This window comes from Dermochelys coriacea, chromosome 4 (genome assembly GCF_009764565.3).
Source record: "Dermochelys coriacea isolate rDerCor1 chromosome 4, rDerCor1.pri.v4, whole genome shotgun sequence".
NCBI lineage: Eukaryota > Metazoa > Chordata > Testudines > Dermochelyidae > Dermochelys > Dermochelys coriacea.
In genome coordinates, this window is record NC_050071.1 from 95,219,444 (window position 1) to 95,240,958 (window position 21,515).

The window sequence follows — 21,515 nt, forward strand, 5'->3', positions numbered from 1 at the left end:
GAGGAGGGGTGCAGGGTATACGAGGGGGCTCAGGGAAGGAGACTGGGGTGCAGGAGGGGGTGTGGAGTGCGGGAGGGGGTCAGGGCAGGAGATTGAGGTGCAGAAGGGGTGTAGGGTGCAGGAGGGGGTTGGGGTGCAGGTAGGGTGCAGCAGGCAGTTCAAGGCAGGGAGCTGGGCTGCGGAGTGCAGGAGGGGTTTGGGGTTCGGGCTCCGGCCCAGCGCCGCTTACCTGGAGCAGCTCCGGGGTGGCAGCAACGTACACCGGGGCCAGGGCAGGCTCCCTGCCTGCCTGCCCTGGCCCAACGCCGCTCCTGAAAGTGGCTGGCACCGCGTCCCTGCGGCCCCTGGGAGAGGGGACACAGAGGGCTTCACGAGCTGCCCTTGTTTGTGGATACCTCCCCCGAAGCTCCCATTGGCCGGGAATGGGGAACCGCGGCCAATGGGAGCTGCAGGGGTCGGTGCCTGCAGGTGAGGGCAGCGCATGGAGCTCTCTGCTCCCCATCCCTCCAGGGCTGCAGGATGTGGTGCCCGCCGCTTCTGGGAGCAGTGCGGGGCCCGCAGCGCCACGGGGAGGCAATCCCAGGGGCCGGATCCAAAGCCCTGACAGGCCGGATTTGGCCTGCAGTTTGCCCACCCCTGTGCTGTACGCTCCACCAATAGTATACAACCGTTTTTAAATACAGTAAGTTTTTAATTATACTTATATTTAAAGAGACCATGATGGTTAGTTTAGGTCCAACATTAGTGATATTAAAAAAGAGGGTGGAAAGTTAGATTGTAGCCCCTGAATTTCACATTCCTGTATATACCTGCAGTCAGCCATTTTGTACGTTCAGCCACTGCCAGCTGAAACCCAAACATCATATAGCTAGAAATAATCTTAGGCCCTGAGAGGCAAGGCTGTGCAGCTGCATGTTTGCACCTCTGTTAATCAGAATGGGAGGTTGGGACAGGGAGTTAATGTTCCATGAAAACAATGAACGCTTGGACAGCTGACTTAAGTTTTAGGTGTCTCTGACATGTAAGTTTTATTGTTATGATTAGAAATGTTTTGCTGATAATTGTTATTGGCTGTTGTTAGGGAAATTATTAGTCTATTAGGAGCTATTATGAGTTATGTGCTTTATAAAAAGTTAGAAAGTGTGCTTTGGGGCAGTCTTAGGAAGCTTTTCTTTGGGCAAGGATCTGACACTTAAGTTCCCCAGCAGTGAAACAGAAGGAGGGCCCCTGGAAGACTGGCTGCTGATTCCTCTAAACCATCTTATATTTAGTAAATATAAAAATATAGGATGTTCTGAACCTAATGCTATAGCATGTGAGTGTGCGTGTGCGTGTGCTTGAGACCTAATAAAAAGTAGTTTTAGGTAAAAGCATTCTGATATATCAGAGGAACTGTATCCCCATTGATTTATTCCTGACACCGCCTAGGGAGAAACAGTTGGGAGAGAATTGCTTGGGTTCTGAAAATCGTGGGCAACAATATGAATATAAATAAATATTTTCATGAGGGGCAAGGTTTACCATGAGACAGAGCAGAGATGTGTGTCCCTGTCTCCTACCTTAGATTTTAAATATCAGCTTTTTGACTCATGGAAAAGAATTAGGGGCAATAAAATTAAAAGTGGGCATGGTTAGTGACCGTTGCGATAGTGCCAAATTGGTGTGGCCATACTGAATGAATGAGAACATGGCTTGACATAACTGAACTGTGAAAGAGGATTCTGGGAGCAGAATCCTTCTCTTAGGATCAGGCAGAGGTGAAACTGATTGGCTCCATGGTGCATGAATGATCAATACTGATCTTTGGGTCACCAAATATGTTTACTTGAAAGCAAACAACATGGGTAGAACATCCTGAGTGGAGCATGGGCTGACCAGGGCATCTCAACCCTGTTAAAGGACATCACTCAGGGGGCTGAAGTGAATGATTAATAAGGGAGTGAATGTGTGGTAATTTTCAGTTGGCACCACTCTGCAGTCTCCTCCTAAAGTATTAATTAGGTAAAAATTAGTAGCCACACGCCCATGGGGCATGCTTTTAAGACATGTGACTCCTTCAAGGAAAAAGAGTACAAAAATCAAGCAGATTAAATTACTGTTGGGGGGATTCCTTAAAGAAAAGCTTAAAGAAGCAACACAGCTGGACAGAGTAGCCAAAACTCCGCTCCGTGGGCTCGAGTAGGACTGTGAGCCAGAGGGGTTTCCAGGCAATCAAGGAGACAGACCTGGAGAGGAGAAGTTGTCCATAGAATTTGGTAACCACCTTCTCTGTTTGCCAAGCAGGAACTATGTGAGGCTAGCACAGGGCCTGTTTGTGTACGTTTGTGAAAGAGAGGCTCACTAAGAGGAATGTATAGCTCTTAATGTATAGTTCTTTAATGTCTAATGTAGGAGTTATGTGCTTAATGTAACCCTTTACTGCTTTTCAAATAAACTGCAGTGTATACAAATTAATTACTGTGGACCTTTTCATTGATATGACAGTAATCTGCTCCGCTGGGAGCCATTAAAGATCCATTCAGGGGTAGTAGCCCCCTGGTGCCAACAGCGACCCCAAGATTTTAATTGGTCTGAGTGACAGGTAGGAGAGTGGTGTTGTCCACAGTGATTAAAAAGGGAGATATTGGGTAGAGCATGGACACAGGAGGAGATTAAGCTAAAGAAATGTCACTAAAAGCTTGTCTATACTAAAAAGTTTTGCTGCTTTAGCTATACCAGTATTAAAGCATCCTCAAGCTCAAACATATGACTATTCAAAGGACAAATCAAAAAAATAAATCAGAGGCTTTTGTCTCACCTCATGCCATTTTTCTTATGGTTGACCCCTCCCTCAACCTTTCCACACCTTCTACTCTTCAGAATGCCAAGAGCTCTGAAATTAAAACAGCTTCAGAAACATTACTTGCCAAAAGAAACACTGTTCCCAGTCCAGAGGCAAAAACAGAAGTGATACGAAAGGAAAAGTATTAATCTCTCATCAGCTAGTAGGTGCCTCCCACTGGAAAAAGAAAAAAAGGTTATCTCTAGAGGAATGGTTTAAATAATATGGGAGGTGGCTGTTATAGAAAAATTAATGCACCAATTACATACCCACAAAACAGATATAGGACAAATAGATACTTGGATATTTGATTATCATTTATTCAACAGTCAAAATATATTCACCTGCAAAAAGCAAAACAAAAAAACCCCAGCATATCTGTCCCATTTTTGACTACTTTTTTGGATATGGCTGGATTGTTAAATATGTATAATCAGAGATTTCAGTCTATTTAATAAAATCACTAGAAACAACTAGTGTAAAGATGTTCACTCGGTAACATGGAACACTTAAATAGAGAGATCCAATGTTTATATTACGGTATAATGTTTCTCTAAAGAAAAACTAAACTGTTGTAACAATTATTGTACTGTCTCTGATTTTTACATGGCTAAGATTTGTAAACCTGTTAAAACTTCCTTAATAAAGTGAGAGCAGTGAAGCTTTCTGAACTCAAAGACTGACTGTTATAGAATAAATTCTACAAGTGCCGAGAAGGTGGAAGAGAGAGTGCAGATGAAGAAAAGGAGCATTAAAAGCACTCTGGATATACCAATAAACATCCACAACAGGCAGCAATTGCTACAAGGAACCATCTCGACAGAATTAGATCAAATAGTAAAATATGCATGTTCTAGGTACTGACAATAATGGAACTCCTAATATTGCACCGAATGAGTCTTTCATTCCTAAACTCTTCATAATGTAGGATTCGATTTGTTGAGTGCTCATTTGCTGTCAACCCACACACTTACTGAATTCAGTGAGATATGGTCTTGCATAAGGAATTCAGGATCAGGCTCTGAAAGATGTCCTGTTCTACACCAAACAAGTCTTCTGAATTCCGATGAAACAGACTGACAAAAAGCAGCACGGGAGGCACAATCCAGATTTCCTTATCTGGATCCCAGACCAGGAATTCTCCCGAGAATAGCAAATTCTACTAACAACATCCATACAGAGAACAGTGTTTCCCCTACCTATCTGAAGGACATCCTCATGAAAGATAACGGGCAATAAGAGAGCCTCGTTGTAAAGGATATGAAAAAAACAGGAGCATCAGTTGTTTCTCAGCCAAGTTCCAAGTAGCAAAAAAGAGGAAGTTTGCATTTGGTGGGATAGTGTTCCAATTAATTATGGGCCCAATAACACAAGTACTGAATGCCTCTTACACCATTAATGCCCAATGACATCAACAGAAATTTAGGGCATTCATCACCTTGCAGGAGCAGGTCCAAACTGCTGGAAAAAGATAAAGGAAAAATGCTGACCCCCCCCAAAAAAAAAAAAAAAATCTTTCCAGCGAAGGAGTACAGTGAATAACTAGCTAGAGGGCAAGCTACTTAAGTTTTATGATGCATGAAACTATTACCAAGTGTTCTGTTAAAACTTGTGAAAACATCACCTGGATTTTTGCAGTTCTTTCCTACTAACTAGATTAATCTCCTCTTCCTCACATGCACACACACCCCAAGCCCTCCCTGTTATCTCCTCTCAATCACTGCGGGCAACACCATCAACCTGCCGGCATGCAGGCCTCTAAATAGGACATGATCTTCAACTCAGAGTTCTCTATAAATCCTCACATCCAGGCTAAATCTTGCTGACTCTTTCCACACAACATCTCTTACATATAGCCTTTCCAATCCATCCACACAGCTAAATCTCTCATCCCAGTTCTCATCATCTTGCACCTCGATTATTACTACAGCTTTTCCTCTGGCCTTGTCAAATGCAATCTTGCTCGGCTCTTATCCATTCAGAATGCAGCTGATCACCTTTCTAAGCCAATGGTTCTCAACCAGGGTACACATACTCCCAGGTGGAAGCAGAAGTTTTCCAAGGGATACATCAACTCATCTAGATATTTGCCCACTTTTACAACAGACTAGTAAAAAGCACTAGCAAAGTCAGTACAAACTAAATTTCATACAATGACTTGTTTATATTGCTCTATATACTGTACACTGAAATGCAATTATTTTATAATTATATGGTAAAAATGAGAAAGTAAGGAATTTTTCAGCAATAGTGTGCTGTGACATTATTGTACTTCTGTCTGATTTTGTAAACAAGTAGTTTTTAAGTAAGGTGTAACTTGGGGGGTACACATGACTCCTGAAAGAGGTACAATAGTCTGGAAAGCTTGAGAGCCACTATCCTACGCCATCACTTTGACCATGTCACCTCTCTCTTTGCATCCCTCCATTGGCTCTCACTTCTCTATCACATCAAACTTGTCTTCACTTTCAAAGCCCTTCACAGCCTATCCACACCATATCTATCATTTGTCATTCCACTCTTGCCCTTGATGTCAGCCTCCATTGTCAATTTAGTAAATTTTCAATTAGCATCTTTGTGCATTTCCTCATACCACCCCTCACACTTGGGAAGCGCTCCCTGAAAACAGCCATAAAGCTATGAAATGATCCTCCTTCAAACTCTCCTTTGCTGTGATGAGAACAGCGACTCAACAATGGTTAGGCTGCTGGTGTGCTGAGACCACCGCCTATGATGAGATCAACACTATCTCTGTTTTCTCACACTCCCCCACCTATCTGTCTATAGCCATGTGTTATCTCTTATCTTAGATTGTAAAGTCTTTGAGGCAGGCACCATCTTTTTATTCTACGGTTTGTACAGGATGTAGAACAGGGGCGGGCAAACTGTTTAGTCTGAGGGCCCCATTGGGTTTTGGAAATTGTATGGAGGGCTGGTTAGGGGAGGTTATGCCTCCCCAAAACAGCCAGGCATGGCCTGGCCACCCCCATCCCCCTCTACTTCTTGCCCCCCTAACAACCCCCCCCGGGGACTCCTGCCCCATCCCCCCCGCTCCATATCCCCTGACTGCCCCAGAACCCCTGCCCTTGACTGCCCCCCACCACCCCATCCTCTCATTCTTGATTGCCCCCCCCAGAACCCCTGCCCCCATTCAACCCCCCTGTTCCCTGTCCTCTGACCACCCCGACCCCTATCCACACCACTGCCCTCTGACCACCACCCCGAACTCCCCTGCCCTCTAGTCAACCCCCTCCTGCTCCCTGCCCCTTTACCGCGCTCCCTGGAGCGCCAGTGGCTGGCGACGCAACAGTTGTGCCGCCCGGCTGGAGCCAGCCACAGCACCGCGCAGCACAGAGCACCGGGTCAGGCCCACCCAGAGCTTTGTGCTGCAGGGGGCTACCCCTCTGGGCCAAGAGCTCAGGGGCCGGGCAGGAGGGTCCGCGGCCGTAGTTTGCCCACCTCTGACCGAGAACAATAACATCTAGCCAGTAGGGTAATAGAAAACAAATCACAATTAGCTAACTTGATTTTTAGAAAGCACCTTTTTGTTTTGCGGTCAAATTAGATACATTGCACTGACAATACTGTGATATCTACTTCCCAGTATGCATGTTTGTCTAAAACTTATATTGCAACTTCTCAATCCTGCTATGGTATCTAATGAAGACCTGGGGCTTGTTTGCACATGGAATAGATATTCATGATTAACTCACTGTGCGGGATACTGTTTTTGTGGAATAAGAGTGACTTAATTCGCTTAATCCAAGTGGGGCTGGGATTTCATCCAGTGTTTATATTTTAGAAGCAATTGGCATGAAATTATTTTCCCCCCACACCTTAATGTATACTCCTTAGTAAGTAATGCTATGGATGTGTAATTGCACTTGTTAAATAAGCAACTAAAAGAGAAAATATAAATACTATGAGATACAAAGTTCAATGTCCTTCTGCAAGTGCCTAAAGCAATGTATTTCAAATAATATTTGAACTTTTCTATTAGGCATGCAACAATTTTAAAGCATTGCATGATGCTCTTTGAGATAAGTTCTGAAACAGTACAACGCACTGCTCTTCTTCCTTGTCTTATTGTTTTTCTTATATTTGAGGTCAACTTGTTTATAACTTTTATTAAATATGTTTCCTGAAGGAAGACCAGATGTAACCAGAATCCTGTGTGAAGGGAGAAGTGAAACAGAAGTTTAATTTTCCAGCAACTTTTAATTAAGCATGACCAACTGCAATAATTAATGTGGTAACAAGGTATCTGAAAAATATTTGTTGCTATCTCTCTCCAAATTCCTAATTTTCACTAACATTTTTGAACACAAATACTTTGGAAGTTGGACAGGCACTTCCACATGCGACAGTAGTATGTTAACCTCACAGTGATTTCCCCATCTAAAAAAGAAGCACGTATACGTCCCTTTAGAATCAGGGGTTCCCAAACTTGGTTCGCGGCTTGTTCGGGAAAAGTCCCTGGCAGGCCACGAAACACTTTGTTTACCAGAGCATCTGCAGGTACGGCCACTTGCAGCGGTGCAGGCCAGGCCACCGCTTCCCGCAGCTCCTATTGGCCAGGAACAGCGAACCGCAACAACTGGGAACTGCAAGCGACCGTATCTGCGGACCCTCAGGTAAACAGAGTCTTGCGGCTTGCCAGGGGCTTATCCTGAATAAGCCGCGAACCAAGTTTGGGAACACCTGCTTTAGATATTTATCCTATAGGGCATGTAGAAACAGAGAGAAACGAAAAAGCAATATATATATCATTGTTAATTTGAATACAAAAGGAAGATAAGTAAAATATATATAATAGTTACATCATCTTAATCCATGAATGTCAATGCTCAGTACTCCCAGGAAATAACAAACAAAAACAAAACTTTCTTGTAGAAAAATCTACAAAACAGTAACACTACGGCATAGCAACTTCACAAAGTTCATCATCCCTAACCTGAAGGGATCACCCTGAGGATGAAACAGTCAATTTCCATATCCATTCAATCCTAAACTTATCTATGAAGGCTGCCAGTAAGGGTGTGAATTAGTGCCAACTGGGGTAGTTTTTTTTTTTTTTTTTGTTATGTGGACACCTCCCCACTTAAAACTTTAACTAGACAATCAGCTCATTTCCTTTCACGTATATCTAGCCGCTTCAAGTCCTGATAGATCTGGATTAAATCACATTGAAGTCCAGTTCTCAAAAGGAATCCTGCAACAACAAGCCATTGCATGCATACAATAAAGGGAGAAATACTAACTGTAAGCATCTAAGGGGGATAGTTTTTAATAATGAAAAAAAAATCAGTATCTTGGCAGTGTCCTTGAAAATACTTTGGTAACTAGTATCCCATTCTTAAACAACAACTGTTTTAAGATTTTTTTATTTTATTTATTTTTGGGGGAGGTCCTGGGTCTACAGTGGAGAATGAGCTAATAAGGCTAATGATGCCCCTTCTCACCTCAACTTTAGTTTTCTAAAAAGCATTTAGTGTATTAAAACCCCCAACATGTTAGCATTAATGAATGCATATAAAAATGATCCTTGTCGCTCCCCAGGATCACAAAATTCACAGCTTTGCCTCCTCTAATCTTCACTATTCCAAGACTACTGATCAACCAGAATTTATCAATTAAACCATAAAGCAGGTTCTCCCAACTGTTGGGCCAGGCCCCATCAGTGGAGCCGAGACTCTGAGTGTGGCATGAAATTCACCTGGCTTTAATTATATTGTTGAAAAGAAAATGCAAATCCCTACATGGGATTTTCTCTCAGATTCCCTGTGGGACTATTCCCACTGCAACCGTCTCTCATGCATTCAGCAATGACCAAGGAAGGTTTACTCCCCCCAACACCATGAGGGGCTGCTATGGCAGAGGACAGAGAGACTCACTCTCCCCTCCACTCTGAGTCTCAATGCTGCCCCTGCTGGTCCCCAACCAGTGTGGAACCAACAGAGAGGAAAGAATGGGGAGGAGGAGACAGCAGGTAGTTGCATCAGGGCCTTCCCAGCAGGGAGACAAGACTGGCAGAATGATGCATTCATCAGGGAAAATGATATCACCTTGAGCTTCTGTCTCTAATCTGTTCCTTCTGGAGCACAGTCTTCCCATTCAGTCCCCCCTTTAACAACTGTCCCCCCATGTTCTTTGGAGCTCCTGTTCCCCAAGAGATTGGGGAGGGGCTCACAAGCCACTCTCCTGTTTCAGTTTCGGTCAATCTTCCCATCAGGGGATAAGCACTGCACACAGAAACAAGCTCCCCCATCTGATTGGGATATTTCAATTGTATTATAGACCACGCTCTATGTCTACTGGGTGGGAAAATAAGCAGGTACAGGCTGGTACGGTGTACTGGTAAAAAGTGGCCACCGGTACCGGCTTGTACCTATCCGACGTTAAAGCACTGCCGTGACAGCGATTTAAGCAGGGTCCTTTGCCACGACACCACTTTAACATCGCTGCCCCTTTACCCCATTTGCCCCACCTCAGGGCCGCCAACGGGGTGGGTGGAGGAACGACCAAAAGGGGCAGTGATGTTAAAGCGCTGCCACGGCAAGCAGCAGTTTAATGTCATTGCCCCTTGCCAATGGGGGGAGGAGCAGCTGCCCTGGGGATGGCTGACCCCCAACCCTGCCCCTTCCGTTGGAGCCCCACCCCTTCCGGGAGCCAAAGCCAGCCTCCATACCGGTAAGTGTTGAGTGTTACTTTCATGTATATATGAATATTGTCTCTAGCATATGTAAAGAAGAGGGCCTGAGCTCATTTGCTCTGATGAGTTTAAGAAACACGGCCACAAAGAATGAGTAGGGAGTCATTATAACTGGACTATGTCCTTGGGGCTTCGCAAGTCTTGAGAAACAGCAAACCCCTCTCAACCTTCTTTACTGTGATAAATTGGCAGGATTTTCATAAACTGCGTTGCCTTAATATTATGAAATGAATATAAATGTTACTTCTTAAACTTGCCTTTAAACATCAATTTATGCAGGGAGATGTTTTTTACCTATGATTTCTCTATCCCACTGGCTTTAACATGGCTTGTGTGATTGCAGCAGAGCACTGGGAGAGTTTTCTCCCAGCGCTCTAAAAAACAAACAAACAAACAAACAAAAAAAACCACACACACCTCCACAAGGGGCGCGGCTCCCAGCCCTAGCGCACTGTCTACACAGGCGCTTTACAACACTGAAAATTGCCAGTGTAGACAAGCCATTCGTCTCTGTCAAGCTACCACTCTTATGTAGCCATCTTTAGCATGAGTCACACAGAGTTATTACTGCACCTCTGTATGAAGCAATAGTTCTTTCACAGCTTTGCTGAAGATTAGAGGAGCTGCAGGAAAATGACAAATCTGTAGCAATGAGCTCTTGCAATGTATAATGCTCTTGCGAAGGACTAATCAGTAACTTTGACGTGTTCTCCAGCTCTGAGCACAATTAGAGTTGGGTATCGCCCAACACTCTTTAGACTTTGACTTAAAATTATGAGAAATTCATTTTTGTTATGGGCAACAGCATTTATTTTCCAATAAACATCAAACATATCTGATGGGGATGTTTTGGCAGGGGGAGGCCAGAGGGAAAAGCACAAGGAGAGACTTCTTTCATGAGATGCTTGCAGCTTGCAAAACTTCCACAGCTCATTGAATGCATTACAAAATTCAGATCACACTTATAGGACTAGATAATTTGCATGTAGTGTGAGATTAAAATCAGGTGTCTCTAAAAGTTGAAGAGTTGTGTCTTTGGTAATAAGCAATAGAAACAGGTATTTTCAGAGTGGTTGTTGAGAAAGGGGAAATAGAAGAGAAAATATTCCTCAAACTTGAAGGCCCCAAACTCCAACAGCTACCTATTCACTGTCTCTTGTGGCTTGCTTACTGTGCTCTTGAAACTTAAGATACATAGTGTTTCTTTGCTAAAAAAGGGCATGTATTGAGCATTTTAAAGTTACAGGGTATGCATCACTGTTACGCCAGTGTTATTTATCCAGAGGGTAATGCTAGAATTTTGTTGTAGCAACTTTTAGGGAAAGTCATGAGGAAATTATATTGACAAAAACAATTTTAAGGAATCAAGTCACAGGAATTCACACACAAAATACCCTAAAGGCAGAGTGGGAACAACAGATACGACCAAGCCTGAGTCACAATGCACCCTGACAGCACAAAAGGGAGAACTATGTCAGTGAGCCCACTTCTCTTGAAAACTATCTAAACAGGCCACATATGGTATGTCTACACTGCAATTAAATCCATGGGGCTGGCCCACATCAGCTGACCCAGGTTTGTGGGGCTCAGGCTATGGGCCTGTTTAATTGTGGTATAAATATTCAGGCTGCAGCACAGAGTCCCAGAGCCCAGGTTCCAGCCCAAATATCTATACTGCAGTTAAACAGCCCCATAGCCCAAGCCCCATGAGCATGAGTCAGTTCACATGGGCCAGCCACAGGAGTTTAATTGGAGTGCAGACATACCCACATAAGCTTACTACCTTTGGCTTGCTTTTTCTTGATTCATTTAAAGATTTTTTTTTTAATTGGGATTGTGCTGCTCCTTTAAAAGCCTAAAAGGTTAGAAACAAACAAGCAAACAAAACCTAATTTAGAAACAAACATTTTTTCCTGCTTGTGTTTTAACCTTATAAAAATCAGGAATGTAAAGTCTGGGCTTCCCTGCATACTGGAAAGTGTAAGGGACATTTACCGTTAACTCTTAACATAGTATTTGAAGAGGTGAAGATGCTGAAGATTCAACAAAAAACAAAACTTTAAAAACCCTTTTTGCTTTTAAAATGGTTCTACTTTAACTCTTTAACCTGTCATATCATTTTTCATACAAGCTCTCTGGCCTACACGGGACAGGAAATTGCAATGTAAAAAACAAGCGAGTTATTTTTAAAGCTACTTTTCACACCTTTTTTGATCATCATAAAGAAGCCAAAACTGGTACAAGCCCCATTTCCCCCACTTTGTTTCACAGGTATTCAAAAATGACCTGCAGTAGAAACCTTACTCAGACATGGACACTTGCACCATTTTTAAAAGTCACATTTTTTAAAATAAAGAAAAAAATATAGATATGGACTTTGCAAACAGAAAAGAAAAGAATCTAAAAAGGTCAAATGTTAGGTTTGACAGCTGAAACAATATCCTGTGGAGCAGATTCTGGTCTCTGTGATACATTTGGAGTCATTAAATAACTGGATTCACAGAATCACTGAGGCTCTCTATTTACTGCCAAGAAAAGATGTATTTTTGCAACAGGATAACTAATGTGCATTAGCTGTCCTGTTGTAAAACCATAGTGGAGACAAGCACTGAAGTTTTTACGTCATGGTACTGTCAAAATAACGTAACTTTTCTTCTCCCATCACTTGCATTCCTTGCTCTTTTGCAAACTCCTTCAACCTCTAAGTTTTGAGCTTCTCATCCTCACTCGCAAGGCTTTGCTATTACTCTTCCCTCATCCCCCTAGCGTCAACAGAGACTAGCAGACTGAACATAGGACTGGAAGTCTGGAACTACTGAGTTCTAATTACCACCTTGTTATTGACTTGCTGTGTAGCCTTGGGCAAGTCACTTAACTTTCTGCATCAGCTTTTCCTCTGTAAAATTACCTGTCTTACAGTGATATGGTATGGATTAATTAGTTAATATTTATAGTGCTTTGAAGCTGTACATCACTATATATTGTGCTACTACACTCACACATCATTTAAATTTCCCTGTATACCATCCTCACTTTTTTCTTGACCACTCCCTTTGACTCCTTCCATCCTCTCCAGACAACATGCCTTCTTTCAGGTCATTTTCACTTGCAATGATCTCCAAATTATTGTTAGCTATGTGAGCTCACACACACACACACACACACACACACACACACACTCCTGTTCCATAAAGCTTTCCAACTGTAATGTCTCTAACTCACTGTGTGCATGTGTTCTGATTTGGTATCATTTTATACTGTACCTCCACATGTCTGGACTCTGACCTACAAGTATCAATGAAAGGCCCTCTTCTTCTGCACCAGGTCTTTATTCCCAGTAGCCAGCTCCTGACAGTGGGTCTCCAATGGAGCCACTCTGCCAGGGCTCCCTTTTAAAGGATACTGAAGGGCTACATTAACTTTCCTGGAAAAATCTCTGCAGGGGCCAATCAAGAGAAAGATAGACAGTGCATATTCTCACCAGGCCCACTTTCCATCGCCTTCTATTCATGGGTTTTCAGCCTCTTAGGGAGCTCTGTAAGCAAAGAGGTACAAGCTGTGACAGATGTTGGTTCTGAAGCAGCTGACTGCACCTTCCACAAGAGGGATTTGATCCACACACAGAGGTTGCAGCTGCATGTGAATCATAAGGGCCTCTGTTAGTTGGCCAGTTTTACCTACTGCACAGGCCCACAAATACCTGTGGCAGTACATAAATAATGACCGTTTGATTCCAGTGTCAAAACTACACAGACTAAATGTACACAAGGCTTTATGTTTTAGCCTCCTAATCTGTTTTTGACAATGAAGAGTTATTAAACATGCAGAGGTTTAGAGACGTAATGAGCACCCACAGGCCTAAGGATCAATTTATATTGTGGAAAGCAAACAATAATAATCCTCTCTTGGGAAGGCATTTGTTATTGTTTTCTCTGTAACAAGAAACTGCAAAAGGTACTAACAAAAGTCTTTGCAAATCCAAATCAAATCTGCACGGAGTCATCTTTAATGGAGTTGCCTTTAGTAAATCAGAATTTGAATTCTCACATATAAAATAGGATCAACATTTTTTCTGGGACGCTTGTGTTACAAACAACAGAAGCCACCTGTGCAGTTAAATGGCCTGCAGACATCTGAACTCCACCAATTAAGAGAAAGGTTTGGCTGCTTTCAATTCTCAGGCCCTACTCCTCCATTGCCTTGTAATAATTTATACCGATGTAAAGGGGATGTAAAACACTACCAGATCAGAATAGCACGCAAGTGAAAATAACTATGGAAGGTGAACATCCATGCCAGTATTTGACCCTACAATGCTACCTACAAGCCTGATTTAGTACAGGGAACAAGTGGAAAGCTTGACAGTGGGTTAGAGTACAATAAAATCAGAGTTTACTGTACATTCAGAGTCACAAGGGCACAGAAGTGGGATCTGAACAAATAAAGTGACAAGAATCCACGCTCAGCTCACTCCAACCCCATGCAAAATGACACCTCGAAGCAATAGGAGCCAGCAGAAGCAGAGTTTTCCCCATGGAACATGGAGACATTTTAACTGTAGCTTCTCTCCGCACACCCTTCCTCAGCAGCACTGCTGTCTTCATGTTGGCTCTATCCCATCAATAGCTCCCCAACATTGAGAGTGAATGGGCTTAAAGAAGCCTCTACAGCCTACAAGTTCCCCCTGTCATAGAAAGATGCTTTGCTCCATCCCACAAGATGCCTTCCCTGGAAATCCCTCTCTCATATTTCCCATCCTCTTCTGGAACCCTTAACACACCTTAACCTGCATAAGACCTCCTCTGGTTTCTAAGTCATTCAAATACAGTTAGAAGCCCCTGCCCAACACAGCAACCAGCAAGGTGCCTTCTGCAGCTGTTAGGAATTAGGAAGTGCCGGGGAGCTGGCACAAGGACAATTACAAGGTAATTTAAACTGTAAATAAAATCCCACATGGTTGGATAATGTTGATAATGTCTCAGGGAGTGGGAGTAATATCTCTAAGTAAAACTAGATATGGCCCCAAAATTGAATGAGGATATTTAGGATCCAAATCACAATTTTGCATCTAATCCCTGTATTTATAATAGGCCAAATCTAAATGCTGAAATCTAAAATTCAGGTCTGAATATTGCAGTTCAGTCTCAGGCTCATCATGTTCAGAATGGGGATATGTTAATGCCATGGAGTTTCAGGTTCCACACCCTTTTCCGAAATCCTTGACCACAGGACTCCCTTTTTTAATCCTGCCCTCTTTCTCTGTTCCTCTTCAAAGCCTCTCATAAATGAAATGCAAATCTTGCTTATGTTCACATGGCCAACATACAATGTTCTATTCTATGCTCCCAAGTGTTTCTATTTAAGGCTATGTCTACACTAGTAATGTTTTACTGGTATAGAAATACCAGTATACTACACCAGCAAAGTGCTCCTAGTGTGGACGCAACTGTACTGGCAGAACTACACTTAGTACAACGATAGTAAAATTGCCACCCACAAGCAAAACAAGCTATACAGGCAAGATCTGAAATTTTAATGTGAAAAACAAGCTGGGGAAATACCCTTCAGGTCTTCTTAGAGAAAAAAGGCACAATCCACATTCGGAAAAAAAAAAATCCTCTGTGGGTCATCCTCAAAGAAAACAAACTTTTTAGACCTTCTTTTGAATATAGCTTTCTAAATGTGAACCAGTATAGTGTTATTTTCCCTAACATGAGAGGGATGAAGTACCCACTCATTTCAATGGGATGTTAACTCCCAAGCTAATGGCAATTTAACTGTCAACACTAGTTATATCACTGCTTTCAGTTTAGCAGAAACAGCCACCTACTCCCCTGGGCCATTATTCTTAGAAGTCTGAGGCTATATCTACACCAGGGATCAGCAACGTTTGGCATGTGGCCCGCCAGGTAAGCCCTCTGGTGGGCCAGGCCGGTTTGTTGACCTGCTGCGTCCACAGCTTTGGCCGATGGCGGCTCCCACTGGCCGCGGTTCGCCACTCCAGGCCAATGGGGGCTGCGGGAAGTGGCGCGGGCCAAGGGATGTGCTGGCCACGGCTTCCCACAGCCCACATTGGCCTGGAGCGTCGAACCGTGGGAGCTGCAATCGGCTGAACCTGTGGACGCAGAAGGTAAACAAACCGACCCGGCCCGCCAGGGGGCTTAACCTGGCGGGCCGCAGGCCAAACATTGCCGATCCCTGAACTACACTATGGGGTCTATAGAAGCACACCTGCAGAACCGTAGCTATGCTGGCATAACCCCATAACGTAGATACAGTCTATAGCGACAAAAGTTTTTTTCTGTCACTGTAGGAATAGTACCTCCCTGAGAGACCATAGCTAGGTTGATAGAAGCATTATTCCATCAACCTAGCTGTGTCTACACAGGGGGCTAGGCTGGCATAGCTACAGTGCTCTGGGGTGCGGATTTTTCACATCTCAGAGCACCATAGCTCTGTCAGCCTACATTTAGTTTGTAAGCCCCTACAGGCACGAACCATCTCTTCTTCTTATACTGTGAGGCACCTACTATTTTTTGGGCTTTCCTTAAGTTATAATGCAAGAGAAGAATTTGGCCCATATATATAATGCGTGTGTGTGTGTTACTGCATAGCAACATCCAGAGAAGTCGTGTTGTTATTGTAAGGGAATTTTTGCTGCCATGACACAGATGGTCCCCAAAACAATATACTGTACAATGGAATTAAAGATAAAAGTGAAATTTAACTGTCCAATTCTGCAATGAATCAATGACAAAGCTGAAATGCCTACCAGATGAGAGACAATCAGTACATTTGTCTGTAATAATACACACTTGTCCACTGTTCGAAGATATTCTTGACAGGAATAACCTGTGAATCCACTTTAACCACTAAAAAAGGTGCTGCAACACTGTAAAGCGTGCCTGTTGAGCGAGAACAGTTTCAGACCTCTGAAACAAGTTCAGTAGGCTCACTACTGACAATATCTCACAGTTCAACCACAAATAATTTTTAATTTTAGTTTCTCATATTGCTAAAAAATGAAACTGTATGATGTAGAGGCCTGAACACAAGACAGAGCCCAAAAACCTCCCAGGTTCTAACTGTGGTCCTTCCACTGACTTATGCTGTGACCTTGAGTTAGTCACTAAGGTCAAGGTTTTTGGTGCCTCCCTAGAGATTTTGGCCTTGTCTTCGCTAGGAAAAGATGTCTTAGAGTGGACATACCCTTTCAGAGATGCTGGGCACCCAAAGCTCTCAACTGCAGCATCCACAATCAGTGACCATTTTTGAAAATTTCAGCTTTCATCTCTCTAGCTCAGATTTTCCTCCTGTAAATACCTTCCTCATAGGTCAGTTGTGAGGATCCATTATTAGATAATGACAGTACAATAGTTTGAAGGATGACCCAATGGTTAGGATAGCCTAGGATTTGGGAGACCTGGATTCAAATCCCTGCTCTGCTACAGACTTCCCGTGACACCTTGGGCAAGTCACTTAGGTCTAGTCTGCACCTAAAACTTAGGTCAACCTAGCTACATCACTCAGAGGTGTGAAAAAGCCATTCCATCGCTGTAGCAAGTCTCTACACTATAGATACTATATTGGAATGGCTAAATGCCATAGCTGTGGCACTGTAGTGTGGGCATACCCTGAGTATCTCCATGCCTCAGTTCCCTATCAGCAAGTGCGGAAAATAGCCCTTCCCTACTTCACAGGGGTGATCCAATACATTAAATATTCTGAGGTGCTCAGATACTATATGGAAGTATTAAAATAGCATTAAAATAAATCCTACTATTCAATATCCACAACTTCAGCACAACAGTTTCCCCTTTAGGAACTATTACTTCTGTGTAATTTTAAGCAACTTTTTGTGCTCAATTTTAGATGAAGGGCCCAATTCTGCAACTTATTTTATGAAGGTACATCTCTGTGACCACATGGAGACCCACGGATTTCAATAATACCCCGTGTGAGCTCACGTCTGCCTACTTGCTACAAGTTGCAGGGACTAAATTCTTAATTACTACAAAATGTGAAAAAATCAGTCCCTCTCCCTAATGTCTGTGATAAATAATAATAAAAAAAAAATCCAATTTAAGCTTTCACTTTCTAGATTAAGGTTTCTGCCTTTCTGCAAAGCTCAATGGACTACATTTACATAAAAAGGAAAGGTCTGATGGGAAGCGGCCCCTAAAATAATATAAGCAAGTTTCACTTCAAGTTCTCCATTGTCTGACATTTTCACATAAACCCTTGTATTATCAGTCAAAAGAGTAACTGGAGACGATAATGCTAAACAGCAACACTACAGAGTTTTCCATAATACTAGCATGTATCTAGACTAGATCACATGCTTTCAAAGCAAAAGAAAGCTACTGAATTAGTAAAAACAGGACTTCTCTTATGCTACAATCAATGCATCTAAGAACTAAGAACGGCCATACTGTGTCAGACCAAAGGTCCATCAAGCCCAGTATCTTGTCCTCTGACAGTGGCCAATGGCAGGTGCCCCAAAGGGAATGAGCAAACAGGTTAAAATCTTTGAGTTTAATACTGAAATTCAAAGGTCAAATATACTGCATTGTAGCATCTCTCCTAACAGAATGATTAACACTCCACTGAGACCCATGGGCATGACCCTGCACTATTTATGCAGTGGTTTTGTAGCCAGGATATTGGAGAGGCAATGGGTGGGGTAATATCTTTAATTGAGCCAACTTCTGTTAGTGAGAAACAAGCATTCGATCTACACAGAGCTCTTCTACAGGTCTGGAAAAAGTACAATAGTCTTGTATTTAGCTGTGACACTCTTAGTACCTTTCCCAGACATGAAGAAGAGCTCTGCATAATTTGAAAGCTTGCCTCTCTCACCAGCAGAAGTTGGCCCAATAAAAGATATTACCTCATCCACCTTTACCTTCTACTCAGTTAAAACTTTATCTGACTAAAGAGTTCAGATTTCATTGAAAGAACTGCACATGCTGTATTCCCATTTGCAGAAGATTTCCAGGACTGTACCTATTTCTATACTGGCAAACTTTTCTAGTTTGTTCATAATCAAGTTCTGACTTAAACTTGACTAGAAAATATTTGTTTTTCTGATCATCAATTTTTCCATGGAACTGTTGAGGCAGTTTGAGTCTGATCCTTCAAAGGTCTCACACTAACAACGAGGAGTCCTTGTGGCACCTTAGAGACTAACAAATTTATTTGGACATAAGCTTTCGCGCACTAAAACCCACTTCATCAGATGCATGGAGTGAAAAATACAGTAAGCAGTATATATATTACAGCACATGAAAAGATGGTAGTTGCCGTAGCTTAAGCTACGGCAGCAGAGACTGAAGGTTTCCTAGTCTGAAGGTACACAATATTTTATTAATTGTGTACAGACTGAAATCAACAATAACCACATACTTTCCTAGCTATTATTTTCTCTGCTTCCTTCCCCACATTTAGGGGCATAGAGAGAGATAGGAAAAGGGCCAGTGCAGCTACTAAGTTCTTTGTGATTAGACCATAACAACACAGACTAGGATCTTCACTCAGACTGTGCCCTCAGTTCTGGCAAGTTTAATAATGTATTAGTAGCTGGCCAAGCCCAACACAAAAGAGGTCTGGTATGAAACGTGTATACTGTATAGGGCCTAGTGCAAGACCTCACCACAACCACAGGCAAACCAGCAATTGCCTCTCTGAATTAATATACAGGCTCTCCTTTATCTTCAAAATTAAAAGCAGTTCCACCAAACACCAAATCTAGGTTTTGCTTTTCCATACCTTATCATTGGCACTTTTGTAACCCCCCCCCCCCCCCCCACGGCAATGAGGAAAAAAAATCAACTACAAAATATACCCAGAGTCTGACTGTATTTCATGCGTCTCTTCCACACCGCCCCGGGCCTAGAGTAACCTTCCTACAGAAGATGTAGGGCTGTCTGGATTCAGAAAATAGAGGTAATGCATTCACTCCCATGGGGCACAAATAAACATGATCCGGGGTCGTTAAAAGAAAAAAATGCAGGACGAATGGCCTCAATTACCCTATGGGGCTCTCCTGGGGGATTATCACGCTGCTCCTCGGACAAACCACCCCAAGCGTGAGCAGGAACCTGAGCGACCCAGCCCAAAGGCAGGCGGCGGGGGGGTGGAAGGAAAGGGTTAGCAGAAGGGGTTTCCACGCTTACCCGTCCCGCTATGCGCATCCCAGCCACGAGCCCGGCCCCGGCGGGAACGCGGCCGGGCCAGCTCACGCGGCTGGCGCTTCTGCCCCAGCCATTTCCGCGGCCGAATCCGCCGCACCCGCTCCCTTCCTCCGCGAGGCTGGGCCGGGCCGGGCCGTCCGCCTTCCTTCGCGGCTGCAAGGGAGCAGCGAATCACCGCCCGGCCTCGCCCCCTCTGACGTCTCCCCCTGGCACCTCTTGAGGGACTCTCCCGCCCTCCCTCTGTGGGGAGCGCCGCGGCCCTCGCCTGCTCCATTGCGTCCGCTCGGCTCCCCCTGGTTTCCCCCTTTCCTCTCTTCTGCCCTTTATTGTTCTGTCCTCTCCCCTCTTCCTTCCTTCTCCTCCGCTGCTCCACTCTGCCCTTTTCCCCGTTGCCTGTGCGGCGGGGCGGGGCGGGGGGGAAGAAGTGGCGCGGGTGCCCATTCGCGGCACAACATTGCTTGGAGGTAAAGGAGGCTCGCAGCTTGTTTTAACAAAGCTGCAGACCTGCCAACTTGCGCCGATTTGGAGGAGGAGGCGGATTTCTTACTTCGGGAATTCATTTAGGGCAGTGTTTAATTTGCTCTTGCAAGGCGTGTGTCTGAATGAGTGATTCAAAACTTCACTGACGAGTATTTGAATTTCCCCGGAGGTAAAAATTTCACCCATTTTTAAACCAGCAACCCCTAGAAACTGGGAGCAAATAGTGAACGTAGAAAAGAAGTTACTGAGTAGCTGTAGGGTTGGCGAAAGCAGTGCTGGTTGCCTTTTGGTTGTTTTGGAAGGGTGAGGGGTAAAATAGAAAAAGAAAAGGAGGACTTGTGGCACCTTAGAGACTAACAAATTTATTAGAGCATAAGCTTTCGTGAGCTACAGCTCACTTCATCGGATGCATAAAATACAAGCACACACACTGATGGGGATATGAGAGACCACAGAGTCATAGGTTTCCGAATAGCAGCCATGTTAGTCTGTATTCGCAAAAAGAAAAGGGGTAGTTGTGTGATGGGTCATTACACAAAGTAAAGCTATTTCCCCATGTTTATTCCCCCCCCCCCCACACACACACACTGTTTCTCACCCGTTCTTGTCAACTGCTGGAAATGGCCCACCTTGATCATCACTACAAAAGGTTTCTTCCCTCCCTAACCCCCCCTCCCCCCCCGCTGGTAGTAGCTCACCTTTCCTGATCACTCTCATTACAGTCTGTATGGTAACACCCATTGTTTCATGTTCTCTGTGTATATAAATCTCCCCACTGTATTTTCCACTGAATGCATCCGATGAAGTGAGCTGTAGCTCACGAAAGCTTATGCTCAAATAAATTTGTTAGTCTCTAAGGTGCCACAAGTACTTCTTTTATTTTTACAGAATCATAGAATATTAGGGTTGGAAGGGACCCCAGGAGGTCATCTAGTCCAACCCCCTGCTCAAAGCAGGACCAATCCCCAACTAAATCATCCCAGCCAGGACTTTGTCAAGCCTGACTTTGAAAACCTCTAAGGAAGGAGATTCCACCACCTCCCTAGGTAACCCATTCCAGTGCTTCACCACCGTCCTAGTGAAAAGTTTTTCCTAACATCCAACCTAAACCTCCCCCACTGCAACGTGAGACCATTACTCCTTGTTCTGTCATCTGGTACCACTGAGAACAGTCTAGATCCAACCTCTTTGGAACCGCCTTTCAGGTAGCAGTTATTAAATCCCCCCCCCTCATTCTTCTCTTCTGCAGTCTAAACAAACCCAGTTCCCTCAGCCTCTCCTCATAAGTCATGTGTTCCAGCCCCCTAAT

General features: G+C 43.7%; 1 protein-coding gene across 6 annotated transcripts in view; it reads right to left on the reverse strand.

The window, feature by feature from the left end:
* Window positions 1-21,515, reverse strand: part of ATP10D (ATPase phospholipid transporting 10D (putative)) — a 96,437-nt gene that overhangs the window by 63,901 nt on the left and 11,021 nt on the right. For 4 of the 6 annotated variants that reach the window (XM_043513901.1, XM_043513900.1, XM_043513899.1 and 1 more), the window contains exon 1: window positions 19,709-19,972. The exons of 1 other annotated variant lie outside the window; for it this stretch is intronic. The gene's annotated coding sequence lies outside the window, so the exon portion shown is untranslated. Of the gene's footprint in view, window positions 1-13,014; window positions 13,069-19,708; window positions 19,973-21,515 lie in introns of those variants that run through there. One more of the 6 variants, XM_043513897.1, reaches the window with a different exon arrangement.